We start from the raw sequence: 26948 nt of genomic DNA on the forward strand, positions 1-26948 counted from the left end.
ATAAAAAAATAATAGATCGTTATCTATAGCATCGCGACAAATAATAATAGAAAGATATTCGGTAAAAGTAATAAATTTAATATTTAAATATTTCGTTCAACAAACCTATTAGTCGAATATTTTACACACCAAAAACAATTGCTCAATACTGGCCCGTTATACAATAGACAAACAAGGAAATTAAAACACAAACTTAATTTTTCGCATTCCAAATTTGAATTCCTCGAAATGTCGGCCACAGTGACAAATTAGCGTCATTATAGATAAGGCGCCGGATGCCACGTGCCGTGTTACGTGTAGGTAGTGTGGCTCGAGCGTGGCGCGAGTGTGGCGCGGGCGTTGCGCAAACGTACCGCGGCCGCGACGGGAAGAATTTGCGAAAACACCGGCGAATTATTGCCGCCTTCCTGTGATATGCGGTATAGCGCACGACAAATTGGAATCAGTTGCAAATTTGTACTCCGTTTTAGTTAAAGAATATTGTGCCTTATGGGAACGAAAAATAAATGAGTTGTGGGCTTTAAAATAAATTTTTATTTACATTAAAGCCCACAAACTTACAAAATTTCAATCATTTTATTTATTTACACTTTGTACAAATGGTATACAGGCGGAATTAATGATATGGGCATTCTCTCGCAGTCAACCTTAGAGTGGAATAGAGAGGACGGAGGCATAAAAAAAAGAATGACGAAAATAATCGCAAATGGGATTTTAGAACACTTACTAAGTCTTTATATATTAGAGGGGACGAACTGCGTATCAAATAGCGGAACCTCGACCCCCCCCCCTCCCCCCTATCTCACCCTACGAGAAACACTTGACCCTATTTGTGCACATAGAAATAAAAACTGGTGTGTCATTTGAAAAAAAAATACTAAGTCTTTATATCAGGCTATAAGCTAGACTTTTGACTAAATACAATCCAACCCCACCTGCCGAGTACTCCGGTTCAAACGTAAGATTTACACCGGTTATCCGGAGAGAGGAATTGTTAACTCCGCGACGGATATCCGGCCGCCGTCACGCTAAAAATTTGCGTTACAAATAGTTCCAAGTTTCGGTTTGCGAGATAGTCAGTTCGTACTGTAACAAGTTTTCATTATCGCTTTTATGGTGGTAATATTTTGATTGTAGTTGAATTGCAAGTCTTTATGGTAATAATGCAATAAACATGGTCTTTTAAAAGATAAAAATATGTTTGGCTGTCACTTACATCTCATGAATTATATAAATAATTATTTACCTCAGAATCAACAGAATATTTTAATAAAATATTTTACAATAATTTATGACTATGACTAAAAGTTTTCCGTTTTCACGAAGCTGGCTAGCATTAATAGATACCAGTATCTATGCATGAATTTAAAAAACAAAAACCAAAAAAAAAGTGAAAACATTCCAAACACAAGTTAACTACAAAAAAGACAAAAAGGTCGAATTCTTAAACATTTAAATATCGAACATTTGTTATATAAAAACAAACAATTTAAAATCAGAACGTCATAAAGCTATCAATACACGATCGGATCTTGTGAAAGTAAAAAGGTCCGCAACAGGTGGTGGGCAGTTGCGGCATAAAACACCGAAACGCCGCGACTGCCGACACATGTCGCGGGCCGCGCGGCCGCGACGTGTGGTCACGCCTTTACCGCATAGATTATGTGGCCAGACGCTATGTAGATAGTATACATATTCTTATGTCAATTTATAGACGTAAGAGAAATTTAATCAATGAAATTTTCGAATAAGCGGAATATTTATTCATTGAATTGAACCGTTGGTTTGAGCTTATGTTATAAGCACGTTGGAACAAATATTATTATCCGATCTCGGTCCCATATTCGATCCCCAGGTCGGGTAACAGTTGGGTTTTTCTACTCAGAGAATTTGAGATGAATAGTAGATAAAATACTTTTGTAGTTATATATTTCATGTCATAAACAAATTTATTTCTTCAATGTGGAAATGTTAACCTGAAATAGTTAAATCAAATATCCAAATCGACCTCTCTGAATTTTTAGTCTGTGATGCGCTAACAAGGCGTCGAAAGTTTATTTATTGTGAGTCAAACTTATTGAATTTTAAAATGCGCTCTTCCCGGACATGGCTATCACAAAATTACCCACATTCTCCCAAACTTATCCCTTTGTAATAAGGTTCAAATTGCAACAAAAATATATTTAAGAACATGTGTGCCGTGACACTAGAAAACATCGATATTAGTGAAAAAGTGACGTATTCGTTATTGTTTCCGATTTGTTTAACACAAATCTTAAGGCAGATGGCGTTTGACTTTCGATTTTGTCGATTTTATTATCGATTATTTATGGTATCGATGAAATGTTTTTTAGTTTAGCGTGACAATATTCATACAATATTGCTGCAAAAAGTTTACTCTTGATTTTATTAATAATACTTAGTTATTTATTTATAAGTTGTAGTTTTGACTTTTTTCTTTTTTCAAATAGAGACGTAAAAGTGCTGATTTTATGTGAGATTACGATATAACCGCCCATAAACAGTAGAAACAACACCTTGAATTATAAAGTATTGTTTGGTATTTCACTGCGCTCGCCACTCTGAGACATGAGATGTTAAGTCTTATTATGTCCAGTTACACTGGCTACAATGTCCTGTCCAATGTACAAACAAACTGATGTTTTATATATACATTTCTAACTTATATAAAGGCTTAGCCAAAGGAACAACGTTATAACTAGCGTTGCCAGAAGTCCCGTATTTACCGGGACGTCCCGTATTTTAGGCACATTTTAAAATGTCCCGTAAATCGACCAATTAAATTGACGAGTACTCACGCCCGCAACGTTCGCATTTTAGCATACATATCATTACGTCTCGATATTTAATAAATATAAAGCGAGTTGATATCGTTTTTAATCTAATTATAATTGTATAGATTGTTACAAATCGCACTCTTAATAAATAATGACCCATTCCAAAATTGCCAATTTTTGGGAATCGTCAAACAACCAATTTCTGTTTGCGTCCTTTTGGTTTTTTCTCTTTTTTTACATGCTATAGGTTTCATTTTTTACCTGTCTTTAATAAGCTCAATTTTATAGCAACTTCAAAAGAAAAGGAAGCAAACAAAAATTCGTTTTCCGACGACTGCCACAAATTAACAAATTGGGAATAGGTCATGATTTTATTGAGAGTGTGAAATATATTAAAAAGTATAAAAATATGTCAGACTGACTCGATCCTCGGAAAATATAAAAAAAAATCACAAAATAAATGTTTCTTATTTGTCCCGAGTAAAAATGTGAAATCCTGTATTTTTTGCTAGTTAAAGCATTTCTCACTTATAGGGTGAAAAAAAATCTGGCAATCCTAGTTACAACTTACAAGCAGTTATATAAAAATAATATCAAACTCAAAACATGTAATTTAGACCCTTGCCGTATCTAATGACACAGACGTATTTTTGCAAGCTTGTGATTTGTAGAGAGCTCGGTATACCTCTGCCTACCCTCGAACGAACCAGTATTATTAGTGTGCATCACAGCGTGGCATAATTTCATTCGCCATTGCATAAATATACATTATTAGAAAAATATGGAGAATTATGGGTATATATAATAATAATAATATCAGCCCTGTATTATATACTTGCCCACTGCTGAGCACGGACCTCCTCTACTACTGAGAGGGATTAGGCCTTAGTCCACCACGCTGGCCTAGTGCGGGTTGGTAGACTTCACACACCTTCGAAATTCCTATAGAGAACTTCTCGGATGTGCAGGTTTCCTCACGATGTTTTCCTTCACCGTTAAAGCGAACGATAAATTCACAAAGAATACACACATGATTTTTTTAGAAAAGTCAGATGTGTGTGCCCTTGGGATTTGAACCTGCGGACATTCGTCTTGGCATACCGTTCCACACCCAACTAGGCTATCGCCGCTTGATGATAAATAATAATAAATATACAATTATGGGTATAATTGTATATTTTTCTATTTATGTATTTTGTTTTTCTTTCCATTTATTATACATTGTTAAACGTTACTGTTTACAGTATTAAACATTATATTAGCAAAAATATTTACAGAATACACTTTTCGTCATTTTTTGAGTACGTGCAACCAGAGAGAATAATAGAATAGTCGCCGCGTGACATCTCTTCTGCCAGTCTGCCCGCGCAGCCGAATACTTCCGGAAACGCCCGATGTCATCGACTAGGATAGCGGCGCGTAACAACATGTTATACTAACATTGTCCTAATAATAAATCTTTCTTTCTTCTATGTAAAAATTCCGTAATTTTTATGTAGTAGATAAAATTATTTATTGTGTTATATTGTCTCAAGTACGATATGAAATTATTTATTTGGACTTGTAAAATGTTACACATTATTTAGATTCCGTCTATTAACTCGACGAACTGTTCGGAAAGCAGTTGTCACCAGAGACACGGGCAAGAAACTCTAGTGTTGCTCTTTCCAAAATCAATTTAAGGTATAAACTACAGGGCATGATACAGAGAAAAGAAATACAAAAGCTTATTTCTTTAATATTGTTTAGATCAGTTCACTCATGCACTCGCAAATTAGGTAATTAATAATTTCTCATATTCACGCGAATGTTAGACATTGAAATAAAACTATTTTGTGACCCCTGCGTGACCATAAAAGCTGTAAACTTTCGAAACTTCAGAAGAAAATTATAATATAAAAAGGCGATAAATTGCCCAAAATAGTTTTATTTTAATAAATATATTTTTAATTCCCATACAAGTGCACAACCCTCTCAGGAATCGTGAAATAATTGAATCAAAAATTCTCCTATAGACCACAATACTTACTTAGTAAGCGAAAATAACATAACAGTTCACACAAACAACATGCCATATTATGAAAGAATGAGACAAAATATATAATAAATTGTAAGGAAATATTCCTTACATTAAATAAAACGTTTTTTATATTGCATAAAATGTAATAAATAAGTACCAATGTAAAAAAAACCATCATTTTCCGATTCTATTTGACAAATTATTTTGAATAATTGAAGACATTTTTAAACTGGCTAGTTCTCTATAACAATAGAGTGCCGTCTCAAATAGTATTACTAAAACAGTACATAATATAGTATTCATTTGATGATATAATTGTAATTTATACTATATAAATATTATGTCTTATGAATAATAAATATTTAATACCATTCAAATATTTTGAACGTATTTTTTTTTCTCATCTTGCTTTAAATCTGACAAGACATTAAAAAGTACCATCATAGTCACTCTATTTACATAATCTGGATAAAAACCTTTCACCACTGATTTTATATATAGCAAATCCCGCTTAATATAATGCAAACCAAAAATATATATTATACAGGGTGTACCAAATTCTTAACTACGAAACAATTTGATCCATCCATCTTATACAGGCCGTAACTCCCTCCCTGGACCGTTTGGAACGAGCTGACTTGCCCGGCTATGTAAGTGCAATTTAAAATGTAAATTAACACAGCAAAGAACTGAACGGGGGGGCAACACTTGGGGATTTTCGCCAGCACTCCTTTGGAAACAGCCTGTATATACTCCGTAGAATAACGGTGTTTGTGCATGATTCGTGTATTGAATTTTGAATGATATATTGTAGGATTGAGAGTTGATTTTTCAGTGATGTGGTTGGTATTTACGACTTTTTGTATTTGACGTTGGAAAGTGTAAAAACTGTTGGAAACCGGGAGTTTGTGTTGTATTTTCTTGCAATAAGGTTAATAATAGAGTTGGCGTGTAGCGCCGAACATAAGCTATTCTTGCCATAATTTTTATATTTCTTAGAAGAGATTTGTTGCGTCGCACGGACTGTCGGGGGCGAATGTAGGAAATTAATTATTCGCGAACGCAACGATGAGTTTTTAATTTTATTTTTGACGTGTAAAAATGAGACGCCATTTTGATGGTAACGAGCAAAATCTGATGAAATATGCAATCTTACATTGTTTTAGTTAAATATTTGAATATCAGTATGCAAATTGATGATCAAACATTACATTAGCACTTAGATATTACCTATTAAGGGGTCTTTCCACCACACCGTTCCATACTATGACCGTACTAGGACCGTGTCAGGCAAAAATATTCTTTATATTAAAAAGCATAAGGCTATACTAGACGGTGACGGAACGCGCTAGTGGACATAGCTCCATTCTTTCAATACAAAGAATATATTTTTGCCTTTATCGTTCCTAGCATATAATGACAATAGGCTCGCCCCCTATCACATCATAGGACGGAACACGCTTGGCAAAAAGTGAGTGCCCTGGTTGTGCCTCTGCATACCCCTTCGGGGGTAAACGCGTGATGATTTATATACGTTCCTAGCACGATCATAGTATGGAATGGTGTAGTAGACAGACTTCTATAAGAGTCGACTGGTTTCAAAAAAGCATTCTGTAAATTTCATATCAATGTCGGCAATCTGTAAAATTAAAACCGATTTTGTGACTTGCAGAATAAATTATGCTAAAATAGGGTTTACTAGATATATTATTTATCTAAGATGCTATAAAAATTAGTTTTTTAATGACAAGGATAATACAAAGAAAATAGAATATTTTTTTATTTACCAACATTTTTTAAAAAGACAGATTGCTGGTTTTGAAGGTAGTCGCCTCAGTGTATTTTTTTTTTGTGAATCCATTGATCGGGTTTTCTAAATCTATCAAATTGGCGGGCAGACTTTCTTTTATCAACTTAATGCAAGAGAAGAAAACCTCTAGAGCTCGCTTCATTTCGTTAAAATCTATCATTTCTAAATCTAGTGGTCTAAGGTGTCCAGAATTTGAAGTCATTCAACAATACATTGTAGTTAACAATGATTAGTGTCATTTGTGAGTAAGGGATAGCAATTCTTCTCAAACCGGATAAAAATTATAGCAAAACTTAGACGTAAGAAACATTAATTATGTAAAGGTTCTATACTCTACGATTTATATTTTATTTTCGATAACTATATGCCCAGTTCTTTCCATGCAATAAATATCCAAATATTAATATCGTTTGTATAATGTTACCTTTGTTGTGGCTGTATTATTTTTTATACTTAGATATTTACTTATGTGTTATCTTACTTCGAAATAACTACTTGTCTCAGTAAAACACCTTTTACTCAACTTTATAAATTTCTTACAACAAAAATAAATTAATTTTCTAAAATATAACTTAAGGTTATAGCTTAAGGTCCATTTTTCATACATTTTGTTTCACCTTTAATCTGGGTAACTAAACAAGTATTGACAAGTAAAGAATTTAATACGACGAAATTTTAAAGGCCGAAATATCCATGCATATTAATTATTTTTACGTTTTTCTTTCAACTGCGAGAACTAATCACTAACTAGACGTGAATTTAAATTCTTTACTTGCCAATACTTGTTTAGTTACCCAGATTAAAGCCGAAACAAAATGTATGAAAATGGACCTTGAGCTACCACCTTAAAACATTATTATTTATACTTTTGAGTACTTACATCATCTAAATAAATACAAATTGAATTTCGAATATTCATAATTATAATCTATTATTAGTATGCATAAAAACTATTTACGAAGTCTCCAAATCGAATACTGGCACAAATTATTTTCTGATGTAATCGAATACTGGCACAAATATTTTATTCTAAATTCAAAAATCGAACGAAGTCTATTGCTGGCATAAAATGATATCCAACAAAAAACCTAAGATGCAGTATATAAAAAACTCAATGTAAATGCATAAATATAAATACGGGAGAGGCAGGCTCCGTTGCCTGGCAACTGCGAGACCATTTCTTTTTTCTCCCCCCGCCGCGGGAGGCATGGGGCGAAGGGAGGGGGGAGGGTCGCCGAGAAATGGAAAACTCGGGAAAATTGTAGCATTCTTGAGGCGACGCGCAGCTCACACCTTCTTGTGGCCAGGGTTGGGAACATTTGGTTCGGACTGGGTATCTTTTATTTTGTTTAGTTTTGATTTATTAAAATGTATGTGAAGTCTTATATTATTTTACGTGGCGTATCTAAATAAACTATTTACGGTATAGGGTAAACACTGGCTCTTAAGTATTTTATAAGAATGTTGTTAAAATGACTTCATTGTGTTTTGTGTAATAAAATTAAACAGCTTAAAATATTATTTATGATAATAATATAGAATAGCGCTTTAGTTTATATAATTATAATTTCATTCAATTACAAATACAATAAATTCATTAATTCAACATTTACTGCAAAATTTACACATTACATAACATGCACATTGAAATGCACAAAGTTAAGAAACTGTTGACAAGCTCTGCGAAGGCGCGGAACGTAAAAAGGAGCGCTGTGTCGGACGCCCCCCTCCCCAACCCGCCGCGCCACCCCCACCCGGCACGGACAGCGTCTCGGGGCGCGGACTCGGAGACGCGAGATTTCCTTAATTTTATTTTTATAATACACATTACAAGCGAAATTATCTTAACAGTATATAAATGCACCAGTACCTATGTTGACACGGATTAATGTTTATCTACATATGTATTTATATTTCACTATTTTTTTGTTATTGTCAGGAGAAGGTTCTTATGAAATAAAAAAATCAAATATTGCGCGGAAAATTAGAAAATTTAAGAAAACTTAACGAAAATATTAACTTTATATCACTGTCAATTGTTTGAAATAACTGTCAGCGATTGACAGAACACGCGCTGCATATTCATAGTTAAGACGGGACAACGCCTGGCGGGTCAATTAGTTATATAATAAAATAACAAGGTCATCCGTCAGAGAACCAATGTCACCGACATAGCACACAGGATTAGCAAACTGAAGTAGCAGTGGGCAGGGCATATCTGTCGAAGAACCGATAACCGATGGGCTAAACGAGTTCTTGAGTGGAGACCACGGCTCGGCAAACGTAGTGTAGGACGCCCTCCAGCTAGGTGGAGAGACGATCTGCGAAAAATCGTTGGTAAGAACTGGATGCGACAGGCCGACATGGTAAAATGGCGCATATTGGAGTAGGCCTATGTCCAGCAGTGGACAAAGATATAGGCTGTTGATATAATAAAATGTTTGTGATATATGGATCGTAAACCATTTGGATTTTCTTGAAGCTAGTTTTATCGAAGCTTATCGGTGCTTACTAGACACCAGTTATTTTATATAAGTATTTAACGAATATCAAAACGAATATTTTATATTTATTACGTTTTCTAGCAAACGATACGATTACGATAATTTAAATATTATAACTTATAACTATAATGTAAGCCCAAGTAGAAGTAGCTAGAATAAACTAATATGTATGCCTTGCCGGCTTGAAAATAATGAGGGTTAAAAAAGGATGGAAAGCTTAATAAATCTCTGGAAATCTCACTGGCCATACAAAACACAATAACAAGTTGTCTTTCGCTGATTTTTTTTATGACTCCTACAGTGACCTACACACCTGGTGGTAAGCAAAGTGCGATGCAAATAAAGTATATTCTGATGAGAGATGATTATCAGTCGACAAAACTTTGCCGGTCTGTAGAAATCGAATACTGTGAGAGAAAGTACTTTTCTGGTACCTCTACTACTTCTTTCGTAATTGTTTTAAATAAATTAACAATTTCCTAGAATTAGTACCAAATCATTATACACGTGATGTTGACAGCCTGGATAAGAACATAGTACTTTTATACCGGAAAAGTTCATTAATGCGAACGGAGCCGTGAGCAACACTTAATAAATACAGTAATTTTGATATTACGTTAATAAATGAAACCACATACTCATCTTTATATTTGCTAACATTGTGCCAAAAAATCAACCATTGAAAACGAATATTTTCACCAAAAATCTCGGTTTTACTTTACAGATGTTTTTATCATTTTGTAGTTTAGTACAAATATGGCGTATGCATGAGTATTTCTGACTGAAAGTGTGACGTCGCTGCGACGAATTTTCTTTGCCTCTACATTCCGCTTCGGGGATAAATGCGGGATGCATATTTGTTTTCTTTTTAACCCTCGTTAGAAGGACTAGTCATAGCGGGGAACACCCATGCAAGAGGTTTTATTTTTATTTATAGAGACGCCAACAGCATACATATTAATTACTCACTAATTACAGTTTCTTATATCTTATGGCAATTGTCATAACACAATATATTATCTGATATGTACACCCATAATAGGCATTTAGAACATTCACCACAGCAAGAGGTATAGACAGAATATTTCGTTTATTTTAAGGAAACCATGTATTCGTTAAAAAAGGGAAGGTAGTGCTGAAGTAGCGTTGCAAATCCCTGCGTAGATGTAAATAAAACATTAATAAGCTATAATATATTATGCGGCGATAGCCTAGTTGCGTGTGGAACGGACTGCCAAGACATTCGCATGTTCAAATCCCAAGGGCACACGCCGCTGACTTTTCTAAGATCATGTGTGTATTCTTTGTGAATTTATCGTTCACTTTAACGGTGAAGGAAAACATCGTGAGGAAACCTGCACATCTGAGAAGTTCTCTACAGGAATTTCGAAGGTGAGTGAAGTCTACCAATCCGCACTAGGCCAGCGTGGTGGACTAAGGCCTAATCCCTCTCAGTAGTAGAGGAGGCCCGTGCTCAGCAATGGGCGAGTATATAATACAGGGCTGATATTATTATTATAATAAGCAATACGAAGTAAGTATTATACAATTTTTTTTGTCTTTTATATTTTGAACAATTATTTTTCGTGTTGTGTTTCCCAGTGCGGTCCTGCGGGCCGTCGCCGCGGGTTCCGTAGCGCCGTTTTACATATTTCTTCAGCTCAGCCCCATTGTGGGAGCGCCCAGTATTGAATCAGCTATACTTATAGCTTTGTTTATACGAGGGAGGAAAAACAGGTATATATGCACTAACAAAAATATATAGCATCGCGGGTTACCTTTTCAAGGGTAGGCAGGGCATCCAGTCCATTCCACCATCCTATTTATAAGAGTGAATTAAGTTTCTAAAATGGTAAGTTTGTGATTCCAGAATCCTTGTTTGTTGATATCTCTGTAAACGTTTTATTTTATTTATACGCAGACCTGATGGTATTTGAAGTGGAGTCTAATAGATTGTCGACTGACGAGAAATGATTACCCTTCGACAGTCGACACAATTATGTCGGAAACAATAATGTTTCTACCGCGAACCAATGTGTTTGTTTCGGTTCGAAGTAAAATACAGCCAGGGTAATTACTAGGTATTATAAGACAGCATCTTATGCCTGCGAGAAATGCAATGCCACGTAACGCTTTGCAATTCAAAATTTGGGTAGTATTGCTACTGTTTTGGGCAGTCGTTTACCATCAGGCTCTCTTGTGTCCTCATGCATTGCTTTAAAGCAAACATTGCATTCTCCTATATATAACTTGCAATTCTTATGTCAGTCAAAATACTTCCCGAACCTTCAGGATCATTATCCCTACACAATTTCAAGTCTTAAGCTATCTCCCAATGACGTCACGTCACCCCTGTCAGCATATTACGTCCAACTTACCCTGACCCCTCAACCATCTACGTCTTTTAAAAAACCAACACTCACTCCAATATAGTTAAGAAACTGGGAGCTCAAGTTATAATGGATGTGCGGACCAACGTAAATGATGCAAAAAGCCTTAAGAAATTTTAAGGGTTGTTTTGAGCGAGGGTGTATTGTTTTGTAAGATGGATGGTGGAGCGGTTATTATTTATTGTTTAGCTAGATTTAACCGACGACTTTGTCCGCTTTTCTATTATAAGCAGTCATCAAGAAGAACGGTTAATTTTGAATTTAATTTAATACACGTGGATATCAAAATAGAATAAATAAAGTAACAATTGTCGTATTTTTATATCGAAAATTATGAATAAAAAAGTTACTTAGACTACAACGCGCCTCTGAGCAATTTCACTATCATTCGTTAAAAAAATCCTTTAGAAATAGTCTTTATTTTTTACTAGATAATTCTTCATGCCAGATCACAGGTTATAAAGAGGTAAAGTTTGGGAGTTTAGTTGTACGAAGTAATCTCTGGAGCTACTAATCTAATTCTTAAACGTTAACTAATAAAAGCTAGAGTGCTATAATTTATTTGCAAGGCAATTATCCGCAAACAGATGCTTGTACCAAATCTAGAAAATAAAGGATCTAATTATCAAAATGAGATATTAAAGGCAAAAACACTGACACACTGCAAAAAACATTATAAAACAAAATTAAAAAATAAAGACAAACAGGCCTAATATAAAATACAGGCACATAACAAAACAAAAAAAGAACACTTGCAACCAATCAAATGTAATTCAAAAACACTGGCACACTAAAAACGAAAAAAACATTCAAAAATAGAATTAACACCAAGAAAACCACATAAACGGCAAACAATAAACAATAACTCAACCCTAAAGTTGATAGTGTGGTACGGAGCCCCCCCTCCCGCGCGCCCCGCCGCCCTAGATATGTTCACAAAATTTATGTTTTTTGCCAACAACTAGCTTTTATCTCGTTTTAATGTTGCAGCGAGATATCAAGCCGTATTTTTGCTTTTTGTACATTTGGCAAGCGGTGGCTTTTGTTTTGAATCGTGTACAGGTTTATGGACTTTGCTTGTAAAGAGAAAATTTGTTTAAGGATACTGACATTGTCTTCGTAGAGAGGAACGTTATTTGATTCTTTTTTAGTATGAATAATTCTTGATTGACCTAATGATGTCTTGAACCATAAGGCTTCCATTTATTACGCAAATTCCAAGAAAAAATCTTAAAAGTATTTACGTCAAAATTTTATTATTGATTTTTTATTCAATAATTCTATATAATAATAATCATCCTTATAATTATAACATTTTTGAAGAAATCGTTGTCAGGCCTTAATTCGTACTTCACTTGTCGCATACCCACATTATATTTTTTAATAATAACACTGTGAAATCTTGGGGCAATTCAATTTAATAACATCAAGTCCATGCTCTTGAAAGAAATAATGTTTAATATTTTCGTGGTAAAGTATAATCTACTTTATTATTTTGCCAGAGAATTAGAATTATTTTATAATACAAATGTGTATTTCTCTTGGATTAAATGAAGCATAATATTATCATTTTACATTCAATAAAACAAATAAAAACCTATCTCTACTAGATTTAAATTATATACCAAAAAAATCACATTCCAAAATCAAAATTTCAAATAATAAAATTCCAAATCGTAAAAATGCTTGCGGTTGCGCGCACACAGACAGCCGTGCACTGCGCTGGTGTGAGTGAGCTAGCCGGTGCCTCCATTGGGCACAGAGCAATTTCTTTATTGATCCATATTTCTTATTCTTTAGAGTGCCCGAGGGAGGGAGCCTCCCCGGGAGGGTCGCCCTCCCCGGAGGTGTTTTTCTACAGTTTTAATGAACGAAGGACGATGGCGGATGGAGAGGGAGTAAGGAAAGGTTATTAATGCTTTTTAAGCTGAGTAATTTTCACCCTTAATGTTTTGTTTGAATGTTCTTCGCTGTTTTTTCGTGAGTGGTTTTATATGACAATCTGTTTACGTTTTAATGGGAATTTAGTTTTTAATAATGTCTTATAAGAGAATAGGGTAGCATTTTTGTAGTTAAATATTTTTAGGTTTACATTTATTCGTATTATAGGAGAATAAAAAAGGTGAGTCCCACCATTTTATTATATTTAGGAATATTTGTGGTGCATTTTGACTTGCAGACAAGGTATAAAGAGTCAACACATCGCGTTCTTCAAATAATATGGATTACAAACCTTTCTTATCAGATATTAGATTTTATCCGATAATAAATTCGTGTTACTTTACTTTTAAGCATTTTTACATACAATCTCTGATACTGATTCCAAATTTAGACGGTATAAAAAACTAACTTTTAGCTATCAGGGACTATTAGGTTTTTTATCGGATAGAAAATATGTTTTACTTTACCTTTAAGTATTTGTTCCACGGGCATTCTCTATTACTGATTCAAATATAAAATTTTAAAAAGCTACCTTTCAGCTAGCAGAGCTCTTATCCTGAATTTATGACCAGTTTTTAAAGTATAATGTCATTTATTGATGTAATAAATATATTTTTTTAATTTTATGTATCTACCAACAGCATATATTGCTCGTGCTATATTATAGAGCCCGAAAATACTTTAGAAGTTTTATTCATAAACTCAATGTATAAGAAAAATATACAACAGAATATTTTATTTACATATATACTTTTTCAAGATAGTACCTTAATATAGAGAATCTTTTATGACACATGAATTTAAAAAAATCTATAGTAAAATATACTAGATAAAATAATGTATACATAAACATAATTAATATTTGAATGAAATTAACAAAAGTAATTTATTTTGCAAAATATTCCACAAAAGAACTCCATGAATTCAATTTTCAATTATAGCATAAATTCCATTTATTTTAAGTCTAATAAAAAAGACTAAAGAAATAAAACATCTACACAAAATAACAATGAACAGAAATACAAACTCCATCGAAACACGACACTTATCAGCAACAAACATTCACGAAAAAGAAAATAAGGGGTGGTAAAAAATGAAAAATCCCCGGCAATCACGAAAAACAACCCCCAATAATTTGGCTCATTACGGAATATGTAGAAAAACATATTCGCCCTTAACTCAGCCCATAAATAAAGGCGACGGGCCGAAGAGGGAAAAATTTTATTATCCCCTCGCTCCCCCCGCGCCCCGAACAACCCCTTACACCCCCCAAAGGAGAAATATGAAATAAAATGAAAATGTAATGGGGAAAAAATACGGAGTGTGCGCGCGGCAAGACAAAGGGATGGGAAATGATCGGATAATGTGGAAATGGACGTTTATTCTTATAGATATTTTTTTATCGCTTTGAATGAGACGAGCTTCCCCTTCTGATGGTAAGTGATACGACCGATAAACAGTAGAAACTCCATCCAACACCTTAAATTACAAAGTATTGTTTGGTATTCCACTGCGCTCGCCATCCTGAGACATGAGATGTTAAGTCTCATTATGTCCAGTAGTTACACTGGCTACAACATCCTTCAAACCGGAACACAACAGTGACTACACATTGCTGCTTGGCCGCAGAATTAGGCATTGCGCATACCTACCCAGGCGGACTCTTACATATGAGAGACCTACCACGAGTAATTGTCTATAAAAATAACATATTATTTTATTGTATATACCTATAAATGTAACGTGCCTACTGCATATAACATCTCCGGTAAGCATAAACAAGCTCGAGGACTACAGTCCCAACATTGCGGTATGAACTATATAAAGCTTGCATCATGCAGATATGCTGATATTGTTTTTATACTAAGTATCAATGAATGCTTCCTCTTTACTATTACCCATTCTTTAAGGATCTCTACTGCACCTATTATTGCTTTTGCTTTGGTGTTCATGAGCGATAGCGAGGAACTATCATTTGATTCTTTTACGTATTGCAGAACTTTTTTAATATTGTGCACGTATTCAGCACCTTATGTAGCTATTAAAAAGCTATTATGTCAGTTAAGCTAGGAGGTACATCTCCGCTAACATAGATCACTATGGTTCTTCATCGTTGTGCGGTTAATACAATATAATCATGCCTATTCCTCACATCTCTTTTCTGGTCCATATTCCTTCCTGTATCTGTTAGAAAGAAATAAAGAAAGATGTATTTATTGCTGACGTTACTACACAGAACAAAACAACACGAACGTCTAATATAAATAAGTATTTATGTTTCGTAAGATTCATCATCATCATCATTCAGCCGGGAATCGTCCACTGCTGGACATAGGCCTCCCCCATTGAGCGCCAGAAGGACCCGTTCTGGGGCGCCCTCATCCATCGGATTCCAGCGACCCTCACCAGGTCGTCGGCCCATCTCGTGGGGGGCCTGCCTACGCTGCGTCTCCTGGTTCGCGGTTGCCACTCCAGAACTCTTCCGCCCCAACGGCCATCAGTTCTACGAGCAATGTGTCCTGCCCACTGCCACTTGAGTTTCGCAACTCTAAGGGCTATGTCAGTATTTCTTAAGATTACTTACAATAAATAAATACAAGCAACAGTACCTCTCATTTAGCTGGATGCCTTCGTACCACGTAAGTAGTACTGCAGCGGTAATTTTTTGACGGAAATTTGCATTAGCCTTTTGGGGACTTTAACATTTTTAAAAGGTACTTAAGAGTTAAGACTCTTTATATATATCCTATTTAGATACATTAACACAAACAGAGCTCTAAACACGTTTGTCTAAAAACATTACGTCCATAAAAAGCGGCGATAGCCTAGTTGGTGGAAAAGACTGTCAAGACAAATATCCACAGCTTCAAAAGCCAAGGCACAGACCTCTGACTTTTCTAAAATTCTGTGTGATTTATCGCTTGCTTTAACGGTGAAGGAAAATATCGTGAGAACTGCACACCTGAGAAGTTATCTATAGGAATCCGTTCTCAGCGTGGTGGACTAAGGCCTAATCCCTCTCAGTAGTAGAGAAGGCCCGTGCCCAGCTGTAAGACAGTATAACACAAGGCTGATACATTATAATTTCCATACAAATCTACTCGAAAAATAAAAAAGCCATCTCCGCATAACAACATCCCTTATTCGAGGGCAGACACCGCAGGCCTCCGGCGCACAAGATTCGTTTCTATAAATCTGCCTTATCACAAAAATGTTCCCCCCAATGTCTCTCGCACGCCGCAATTTACATCCAAGTTGCGTCTATAAAAGTAAATCGATGAGTTTTTATATGAGTTAAAACATCGTTGTAGAGATTTCGTTAGTGGAGAGTTTTAGATAGCAAAATTGTAATAAAAAAATCATGATGTTGAAGCTGAATTTGTTTTATTTCTAAAAGTACTGATATTTATTCATAATTAGTTACACAATTAAAATAGTCATTAAATTTGTAAATTGAAAACGTACACAATACTATTAAACCTAACTGAAGAGGCCGCCACGGACCATACCTGTCGCAAAGGTGTCTAATTTCTAAATAGTTTTCGAATTTAATCGCGGATTTTTTATTATAATTTTCTCATGACCTTTCGAAGACTGCAGCCTTCATGATCACGGGGGATTGAAGTGTTAATCGTCAACGTCAAACTAACAATATCTATTAAGATTTTACAGTAATTAGTATGAACGCAACGTATACCTTTAAGTCTTATTAGATGGCCATAATGGCGTAGTTGTCTTGCGGATGCCAAAGATAGGAACACGTGGCGCAACTTAATCAAAACTAATGATTACTCCCTTTACCAATTTGGGTAAAGTGCTATTTTTTCCGTTCGGTATCGGCAAATATGGCTAGTAAAAGGTAACGTAACCTAGCTACCGGAATATGAGTTTGATACACCTCTGCCTACCCCTAAAAATAGAGAAAGGCGTAATATAAAAATACAGGTAAACATAAAAAAATATCCCAAAACAAATTATAACCGGCCGAGTGTGAAATCCTTTTAGAGTCTTCAAAAGGCATTACAAAATTCGCACGTGAAAGAAAATCGGGTCCTTTGCAAAAATTAGGAGTGGGGGGAGATCGGGGACGGGTCGAGTTTTTTGTCGTTCAGTTCGAATGCGAATTATTTTCGCCTCGGATTTGAGTGAGTTAACACTGGAATATTATACGCTATGTATGTATTTTTAAGATGATTTTTTTCTATTAGTACGGCATAATGATCCCACTAAACGTGGTAGTAAAGGGAGGGGAGTCCAGATAACCTCGAGTGACTAGAGACAATGGTCCCTCGCTAGTCCGGCACTATTGTGAGACTGTTTCGAGACTATTTTGAGACTATTTCGAACGCGACAAACTTGGTTGCTATCTGACTAGACTACCTCCAGTACTTAAAATAAATATATAATTGAGGTAGTACATATATATCGATGTATGTAATATAATAATATAACTTCTGTAATAAATGGGGAAGTTTGTTAATATTTTAAGATGTTTTGATCATTGTAAGAAACAAACGCCGCGCAGTAAGCGCTGGAAGAATTCAAATAAGATTTGGCCCACACAGGGCTCGTACTCACTCACTTGAAAAACCTTCCCCACTATACAAGGTCTACTATAAGTATAGTTTTTCGAGACATTGTTTGTTGTTATTTTTTAATGATAAGAAGAGTATTCCGCTCGGCTAATGATTAGCGATACGACCGCCCTTAAACAGTACTACCACCAGAACTTTGAATTTAAAACTGCTCGGCTCTCGACGTACGTCATCCTGAGACAAGACGTTGAGTCCCATAATGCCCACTCCTAGTAATGACGCTACAATAGCCTTCAAGCCGGAAGACTACATGCAAATAGAAAGATTAAATCAATATTATTTCTGCGTCAGTCAAAGCTACTGGACAATAAGTCTCAACATCTCAGGTCTGAGGATGGCGCGCGTAGTGAAATACCAAATAATACTTTGTAATTCATGTTGTTGGATGGTGTTCCTGCTGTTTATGGGCGGTCGTATCGCTTACCATCAGACGAACGGCAAGCTCGTCTCGTCATTCAAAGGAAAAAAAAATAGGTAAATTATAAGAGAATGCCTCGGAAAATTAGTCTACGTAAATTCAATAAAAATAGCTACACTATAAAACAATGCCTCAGACATTAGTCTATCTATGTAATTCAGTGTAAGCAAAGTTTTAAATAAATAAATATTATGATAATCTAAGACATTGTCTTTTTGTGTATCAAATCACAATCCGTTCTACTTTGTTTCCTTCTCACAAACATCTTCGCAAGCCTTCGCATTTATGAAAGGACTTGAAATACGCCGAATAATACGCATTTAAAATTTTAACCTAAACCCAACAAAGGAATATAATAACCCATACCCACGCAAAATAAAAAAGCAAATACACTCCGACTCCGTAAAGGCTTCCCTCCAAGGAGGGGTCCGGCCCTCCCATAATTGGAAGAGAGGATTCGAAGTTACACCCACGGATTAAAATATTTATTTTTGCGATGGAAAGAAAAAGTACACGGGTACAGTCGGCAGGTTAATGGAATCGTTTTTGTACCATATTTTTTTATTTGTGTCAATTAGGTTACATTCTAGGTGACTAGGGAAGTGATATGAAATGAAATGATTTATTTGAATCTGTAAAATGTTATACATTATTAAGATTCCGTCAATATTAACTCTACCACCAGTTCGGAATGCAGTTTTCACCAGAGAAGAACGGGCAAGAAACTCTGGTGTTGCGCTTTTCAATCAGTTTAGGGTATGAAATGAAATGAAATGAAATGAAATGAAATGAAATGATTTATTTGAATCTGTAAAATGTTATACATTATTTAGATTCCGTCAATATTAACTCTACCACCAGTTCGGAAAGCAGTTTTCACCAGAGAAGAACGGGCAAGAAACTCTGGTGTTGCTCTTTTCAATCAGTTTAGGGTAAAGACTACAGTACATGATAAAGTGAAAAGAGAAAGAAAAAAAAAGTTTAGAGCAGTTCATTTATAGGCTCGTGGAATAAGGAATAAATTAATTTAAATTTTTATATGACTGCACCATATAGTAAGTATAAGATAGTCCAAGGAATTCTTACTAGTCTCCTTTTTGATATTCCTTTTCACATAAAATTTGGGTAGACATAAAATGATAGTGTTACAAAGTTATTTATAAGAAAATCAGATAAAGATTTTTTATTTATTTACAAATTACAAGTCATAACAGTATTCCTGTAATCCCTCATTAAGCTGCGATTATAGATAAAAGTTCAATTTGAGCCCTCGTTTATACAAAATTTGTCATGGAACTTAACCAACCTATACAAAAAAACGATTATAAATTAGATTAATATAATAAACTTAAAATGTTTTATGAAATCGTTGTGGTTTTATAACATAACATAAAAACTATATGGGAACACACTAGAAATAAAATTTGGCTAAATTATTACCATCAGCCGCCTTACATTAGCCTCCTCTAGGGACCCAGTCCCAATAATCATGTAACAACCCACACAAGAAGTTACTCGACCTGAAATTCAAACCCACGTACTCACAATGCACAAACACTGCAACTAGCCTAAAAGACGAAAGTAAAGTTTTTTTAATAGCTTCGTAAACCAAGTATCTTACATTACAGAGGCGCCCGTCGCCTCCAGTCTCGCTGGGCCTTAAAAGGGGTGGTCGTAACAAGTAATTTTGAAGTTGACTGTACCTAATCATTTTTCACGAAGGAAACTTGTTCTGTGGAGTCGGTACGTATTATATTTTTTATTGTTTTAGCGCATTTGGGTTAGATGATTTGATTCACAACTCGAGCAAGTGGTGAGTTTTCTAATAAAATTTTGACGTTAGACCGAACGTTAAAACTAATCAAAATTCAGTCTACACAACATACAGACAGGCAGTAGGAGCAACTACTTTAAAATAAATAACAAGAAAACTTTTTTAGGAGACTGTCTATAATTTTTTTACATATCAACGCAATATCTACAATTAGCAAGAAAATGGCCAATTTATTTAAAACTTTTTAGTTGGTTATCAATCCTGCTCCCTATCAGGTTTAAGGAGCAAAAACACGATGAGACCATTAGGGGTATGAATACAATTAAGGTCAGAAAATGTTCTTCATACATTTCATAGAAAATACGACTCCTAGAGTATAGTGTCCAAAGTCCTTTATGTGAAGAGTGCAAGCTCCCGCTACCCTTCGCTTTTACATAAACTTGTACAAACCATTATCTAACTCAAATTATATCCACAGCAAATAAAAATCAAATGTTAATAAACCGCGACTCCACGCCTCTGTTCCCGAGGATACGTCTAATGGAAAAAAGGATAAAATTTTCGCGTGCGTGTATCCTTTTAATATTTTTTTCATTAAAGTTTTTAATATTAATGGAAACGTGGAGTCGGTGCGTTAATTATTTTCAGGACTTTTCATTTTCCGGCCGACGGGCGACGGGTTTTTCTAAATTTTCCAGGTATATAAATGTGGCCGGTGTATTAAATTTAATTTGTTTTTATGAACTGTCTGCGGTGATGGTTAGTTCCGACTCAGTGGATACGGATTTTTTGTGTTTTGGAATGGGTTTATTTGGGTGTTGGTAGAGCATGTGTTATGATTTGCAGAGCTGTGTTTATGTTAATGGTAGCGCAATGTATTGATTCGGTTACTTGCAATGATTGTTATGAACGCATCGTAGAGAAAGGTTTGAGTGGATTGTATTATAAATATTAATTTATCGCAACCAGGTGTTCTGAATAAATTAATTAAAAAGTAAGAATTAATGCATTTGTTCTAGCAACAGTATCTATCAGTACCTATCGTGCTATGATATTACTGAATGGCTTACATACAAAAAAATATCAACGCTTTACTAAGGGGACGTAAGCATATTATTATAATGAAAAGGCAATAGATTGACTGATAATATTGTCTTATTGCTTCAAATTAATGCGTTTGGACTAGACTTCAATATAACCAAACTTACAGTATACAGCGCCATCTTGTGGAGAGTAACTAAAACTTAATCTTAAAGTTAAATTTTTACTAACGAATTAAAATTAACAATTAAGAAGTTATGATATTCACATTCTCAAAATATCACTAACAATGTTATAAGTTAATTTATGATAAATAATATTTATATTAAATATTTTGTATGGACTGTGCTTTCAAATGTCAGTGCCATCTAGTATTGAGTAGCATAAAATAGAAAATTTTACTTGGAAATATTCAATCAGAAATAAATTGAATTTATTTCTTTGACCAAATTGTAATAGTTATACCATTATAAAACAAAGAGTACTCGACCAGGATGCAAAGCTCACTTTAAGTGCTAACTTCTGACTGTGACATTGAAAGCCTAAAATACCTCTTAGCTAACTCTTTACCTCTTTAAGTGATCTCTATATAATATACGTAGGTACTCTTCAAAGAACTGTTTGGACCATTTAGAATTTTTAAATGTACATATGATTTCTAATACTCCCTGTCCGAAATACTAGTAGCTTTTTGTTTTATATTTCAAATCTTTTTAAAACCACTTTTAATATTTATTCATATTACCTCATTATTTTACCTCTGCTATATTTTTTACTTAATAGGAGTACAGTCCATGAACTAAATTAGTTATTCAAAACTTATCAAAAAAATTAACTTATTAGAAAAAAAGTTAAATTACTAAACAAATAATGTAATTTGCAAACAATTTTTAACACATAGACATAAATGTAATAATTTAAAAAAATTAAACTTCCTTACCATTTGATACAGGGTCACAAAAAACAATTTTTATTTACAACCTCGCTTTCAAATCTCTGAAAAATACAAAACAAAAGAATTGAAAATGAAGCCCCGTTATCGGAATAAACATAACGTATTGAATGTAATCCGCTCGTCACGGCGCCGGCACGGGCTCGTCACGTTCCCTTCTCGATGCCAATTCAATGACGGTTTCATTTCCACTCCCTTTTTTATTTCATTTTTCGCGTAGGGTTCCGCGGATAGTGATGATTTTTGCGTGAAAATTTTACAGAAGTAGAATAAACGATATTGTATGTAATTTTTAATATAGGCTTTATTAATAAGCATATTGATTGATCAGTGTTTAATTTAATAATTTTTGTTTACTTCTTTACTCTGGATTCAGTAAATTTAGGTTTGAATTCTAGGTAGAGCAAGAAACAGTTTGATTGAGTTTTTTCAACACCATAAGGAGACTCACTCACTTTGGAGTGGGATAAGGGATGGCAGAAAAACTGGAAAAGAAGACTAATTAACTCTTCTCTAACAAATCTTCTACGTCACTGCCCATTTAATTTTTATACAATGACCCCAAAACCCATCCTAAAAAATCCAATAACTCCCGCATACGGAACCCGAGTTACAGCGTAAACGAGTATTTCTCCCGACCTTTTGTAATTACGCGCCGCGCGGCCGAGCATCGAGTGACGCGTTTTTTCGCTCCCCACCTACCTTTTTTTCAATTTATCTTTTTTTCCACAGAAGCGGATTTTTCGCTTATTTGCTCGCTTCATTGGCTCGTAAGTGAGATGGGTAGGGGCTTTTTTCGCTTTTGTTACAGTTAAATGAGGATTTTTGACAACCCTTATTGGATTTGGGTCAGAGCGTTTGTTTTCATTGCTTATTGGATTTTGTGGCGCTGTGTGCGGAACTATTTGGAACTAAATAGTTCGTTGTAGTGTCATCTATTGGTGACGAACTGCAATTATTCAGCAAACATTTCTTGGTTAATATAGTTTGTTATCGATATTCAACCATAGCAAATATTTTTCGATTCGTATAATCCATAGACACTTACGGAGTTCAATGTTGAGATAAATTGTGATAGTATTATTTTTTATTACTTGCGCCATCTAGTGTCAAGTGGAACATGATGATCAGTTTCTGAAATTTCTATTTATCATTAATTATTCAGTTATGGTATATAATTTATGTATAATATAAACCTTATTAGGACAATAATTATAAAAAGTTTTTATCACTCACATGCAATACAAGGGCAAACACGTGTAAAAAAAAATCATTTCAATTATTACCCACCGACAATATAAATAAATAAAAAAATGCTGTAAAAAGTACATATTACCTTTATTAGATTATATTTAATACTTAACCCTATAAATTGTATATTATTATTTATTTCTTCTGCTAAATAAGAATTTTAAATAAATATATTATTTCAAATAGTCTGGTTCATTTATTTTTCTTGAGGAAAATACGGTGGTAATCAAATACAATATAAAACATATACAGGGTCATTTTGATATTGCATTACTAAATGAAAACACATACTTATCCACTTGGAAATAATACTTTACAATAAGTTATTTGAGCCGTACATGTAAAACGAAAAAATGTAGGAGAACAACATAAATATTAATAAGTATTAATTTTAAATTTACACGTCCTAATGCCACTTCTACTACTCTAGGAGAATTCGTCGCAGCGACAACATTATACTTTCACACGCCATATTCCCATTAAACTACAAAATGATCAAAAAATAAAAAAACTAAAACCAGGAATTTTGGTGAAAATATTCGTTATTATTGGATGATTTTTGGCACAATGTCAGCAATGGTGAAGACGAGTATGTGGTTTCAAAATGCATCCTAACCACAAACCCCACGATGTTTTGTATTTGAAACAGAATTTTCACAAAACGCCCTCATCCATTTGTAAAAGCTAAACGCAGCAAATTAAAACATGTAAAAAATGCCTGGACTCTTCCCGGAGGAGTCTTCATTACGGGGAGGGGATGGATTTTTAAGTGGCCAACACGTCCTCCGTGATTTATTGTAAGAACAACCAATAGGGATGAACAAGTGTGGAGAGAGCTTTGCTCATGTTATTTTCTAATTGGATTCTAACTTGTAAAAGTATTTAATCAATCAGCAATAAATAGGTTATAGTTTTCGAAATGAAACTAGATTTCGGATTTCATTGTTATTTTGTATTTAAATTTTCTTCCGATGTTTCAGACTTTGCAACCTGCATGGTCCCGGACTGAGGTGTAGTACGTCAAAATAACTATATGTCTATCTACGTTTTATACAATAATAAAAAAAAATGTTTTTCTAATTGTGTTACATATATATCGAATACCCTAAGGGATTTCGAACCAATGTCACGCGTGCCAGTAGTAGTACGTGGAAAAATAATTCGGGTACGCGAGTAATATTTGGCTTCACTTCACTTAACATCATTTACAGTAAATCCAATATGTCCAGCGGCGAAAAAAAAATCAAAAACATAAAAAAGTCGCTAAAAAGGGACACTCATATATATAAAACCGGTCCTGGATGAAACGTTACAGGCCATTTTTTTTATAAATAATGGCCTGTTAACAATTAAACGCCATCCCTGTCCTAAACTGACCAAAGACCGGTATTTTTTCGTAGTCGTTCAGCGATTAAGTTTTACTACCCACATTTATTAACAATAAATCAAATATATACAATGTGTAGAGCTCTCACATGTTTAATGTCTATGTAAAACACAGACTTACACTCAAGACTAATGAGATGTTAATAACAGTTTATAAGCCAGTGAGTTCACTGGTGTATATAAAATAAAATCAATTGTGTTAGTAGACTTCTCGGGTACCCCAGGAGCTGTGAGTAGGGTAACTTTCTACAATCAACGCTCAAGTGCGCTCGTACTTTCGTTAGTCAAATTGACTGTAAAAGTCACGTAAGAGAGCATCAAATTGCAGAAGCGCGACTAGAGGATACCCAGTCTGAGCTCAACTTAAATATGTCTGTCTAGTTTCTACAGTCGCCGTGGCCGAAATTGGCCATGAAGTCATCGTCATCATCATCACAATCAACGCAAATTTGGAAATCTTGAGAGGCCCATGTTCAGCAGTGGACATCCTCCGGCTGAAGATGATGATCCATAAATTAGGTCTGCAAATTGTTTTATTGATAATGAGCTTCTAGAGAAATTCTACATAAAGGGTAGCTGGTAGGTATCGGCTTATATGGACCCTTAGCCTCAGGATCCTAGCGATATATATATGTATATATCGATAAGATATGTTACCTATACATTTTTTCTGTTTTCTATAAACGTTAACGATTGTAAAAAGGCTTCTTGGCTACGGCTCCTAGATAGTTTTGAGTTGTATCGGCCAAAGAGCAGCATTATAGTATAGTTTAAAGTTCTCTAAAAACAATATTGATATTAATATTAAATGAATGTCTAGTACAGTTTTAGGGCAGAAAGCGGAATTCAGAGGCATGTAGTAATTCATATTTATCCATAAGCTCTGTGTGATGTTATTTTATGGACAGACTGGTGTGCCAGACGAGTTATTCGGCTCGTCACACTGAAAAAAAAATATTTCCCATTTTTATCTTCAATCATAAACCTTATTTATTAAGTAATGTAAATTAAGGGTTGTCAATCGAAAAAAAAACGTTTCACATGTTTATCTATCCCAAATTTACTTTATTTAGTAATATTTCACATGTAGATATCATCATATTTTTTTATTGATCACAAAAAATGTACTCGGATACACAGCAATAATTATATCACTTTTTAACCAACTTAAAAAAAAAGAGGAGGTTATCAATTCGACGTGAATGTTTTTTTATATCGATTTATTTTTATTTACAAAGTCCTTCTCCATATTCCGCAGTCCGTTATTTTTTCCGTCCGCTGATCGTTGGCTAATCGTAACACGGGCGTTTTTTACAGCGCTTAACTTCATTTAACGCTTGTTTGTGCGGTTCGCCTGAAACGCTTTAAACCGCTGAAAAAAGATGGATAGCGCGCTGAGGGACTCCACTTAACGGCATGTTTGGGGGATTTTTTGCAAGGTAATTGAATGGGAATGAAGTGGACTTACGAAAATGTATGCGGTTTTATTAAAGATACGATTTTATATATCTGTTAAGGAGTAAGTAAGCTTTTTCTAGTTGATATTGATGTTATGACTATTTTGCGGCGATAGCCTATTGGGCTGGGGACGGACTGATTCAATACTGGGCGCTCCCACAATAGGGCTGAGCTGAAGAAATATGTAAAACGGCGCTACGGAACCCGCGGCGACGGCCCGCAGGACCGCACTGGGAAACGGAATACGAAAAATAATTATGCAAAATATAAAAGGCAAAAAAAAACATATTGTATAATAATAATTGTGCGCGAGCCTAGTTGGGTGTGGAACGGACTGCCAAGACGAATATCCGCAGGTTTAAATCCCAAGGGCACACACCTCTGACTTTTCTAAAATCATGTGTGTATTCTTTGTGAATTTATCGTTCGCTTTAACGGTGAAGGAAAACATCGCGAGGAAACCTGCACATCTTAGAAGTTCTCTATAGGAATTTCGAAGGTCTGTGAAGTCTACTAATGCACACTACGCCAGCGTGGTGGACTAAGGCCTTATCCCTCTCAGTAGTAGAGGAGGCCCGTGCCAAGCAGTGGGCAAGTATATAATACAGGG

The sequence above is a fragment of the Manduca sexta genome, chromosome 3, assembly GCF_014839805.1.
Source record: "Manduca sexta isolate Smith_Timp_Sample1 chromosome 3, JHU_Msex_v1.0, whole genome shotgun sequence".
In the NCBI taxonomy this organism is placed as follows: domain Eukaryota; kingdom Metazoa; phylum Arthropoda; class Insecta; order Lepidoptera; family Sphingidae; genus Manduca; species Manduca sexta.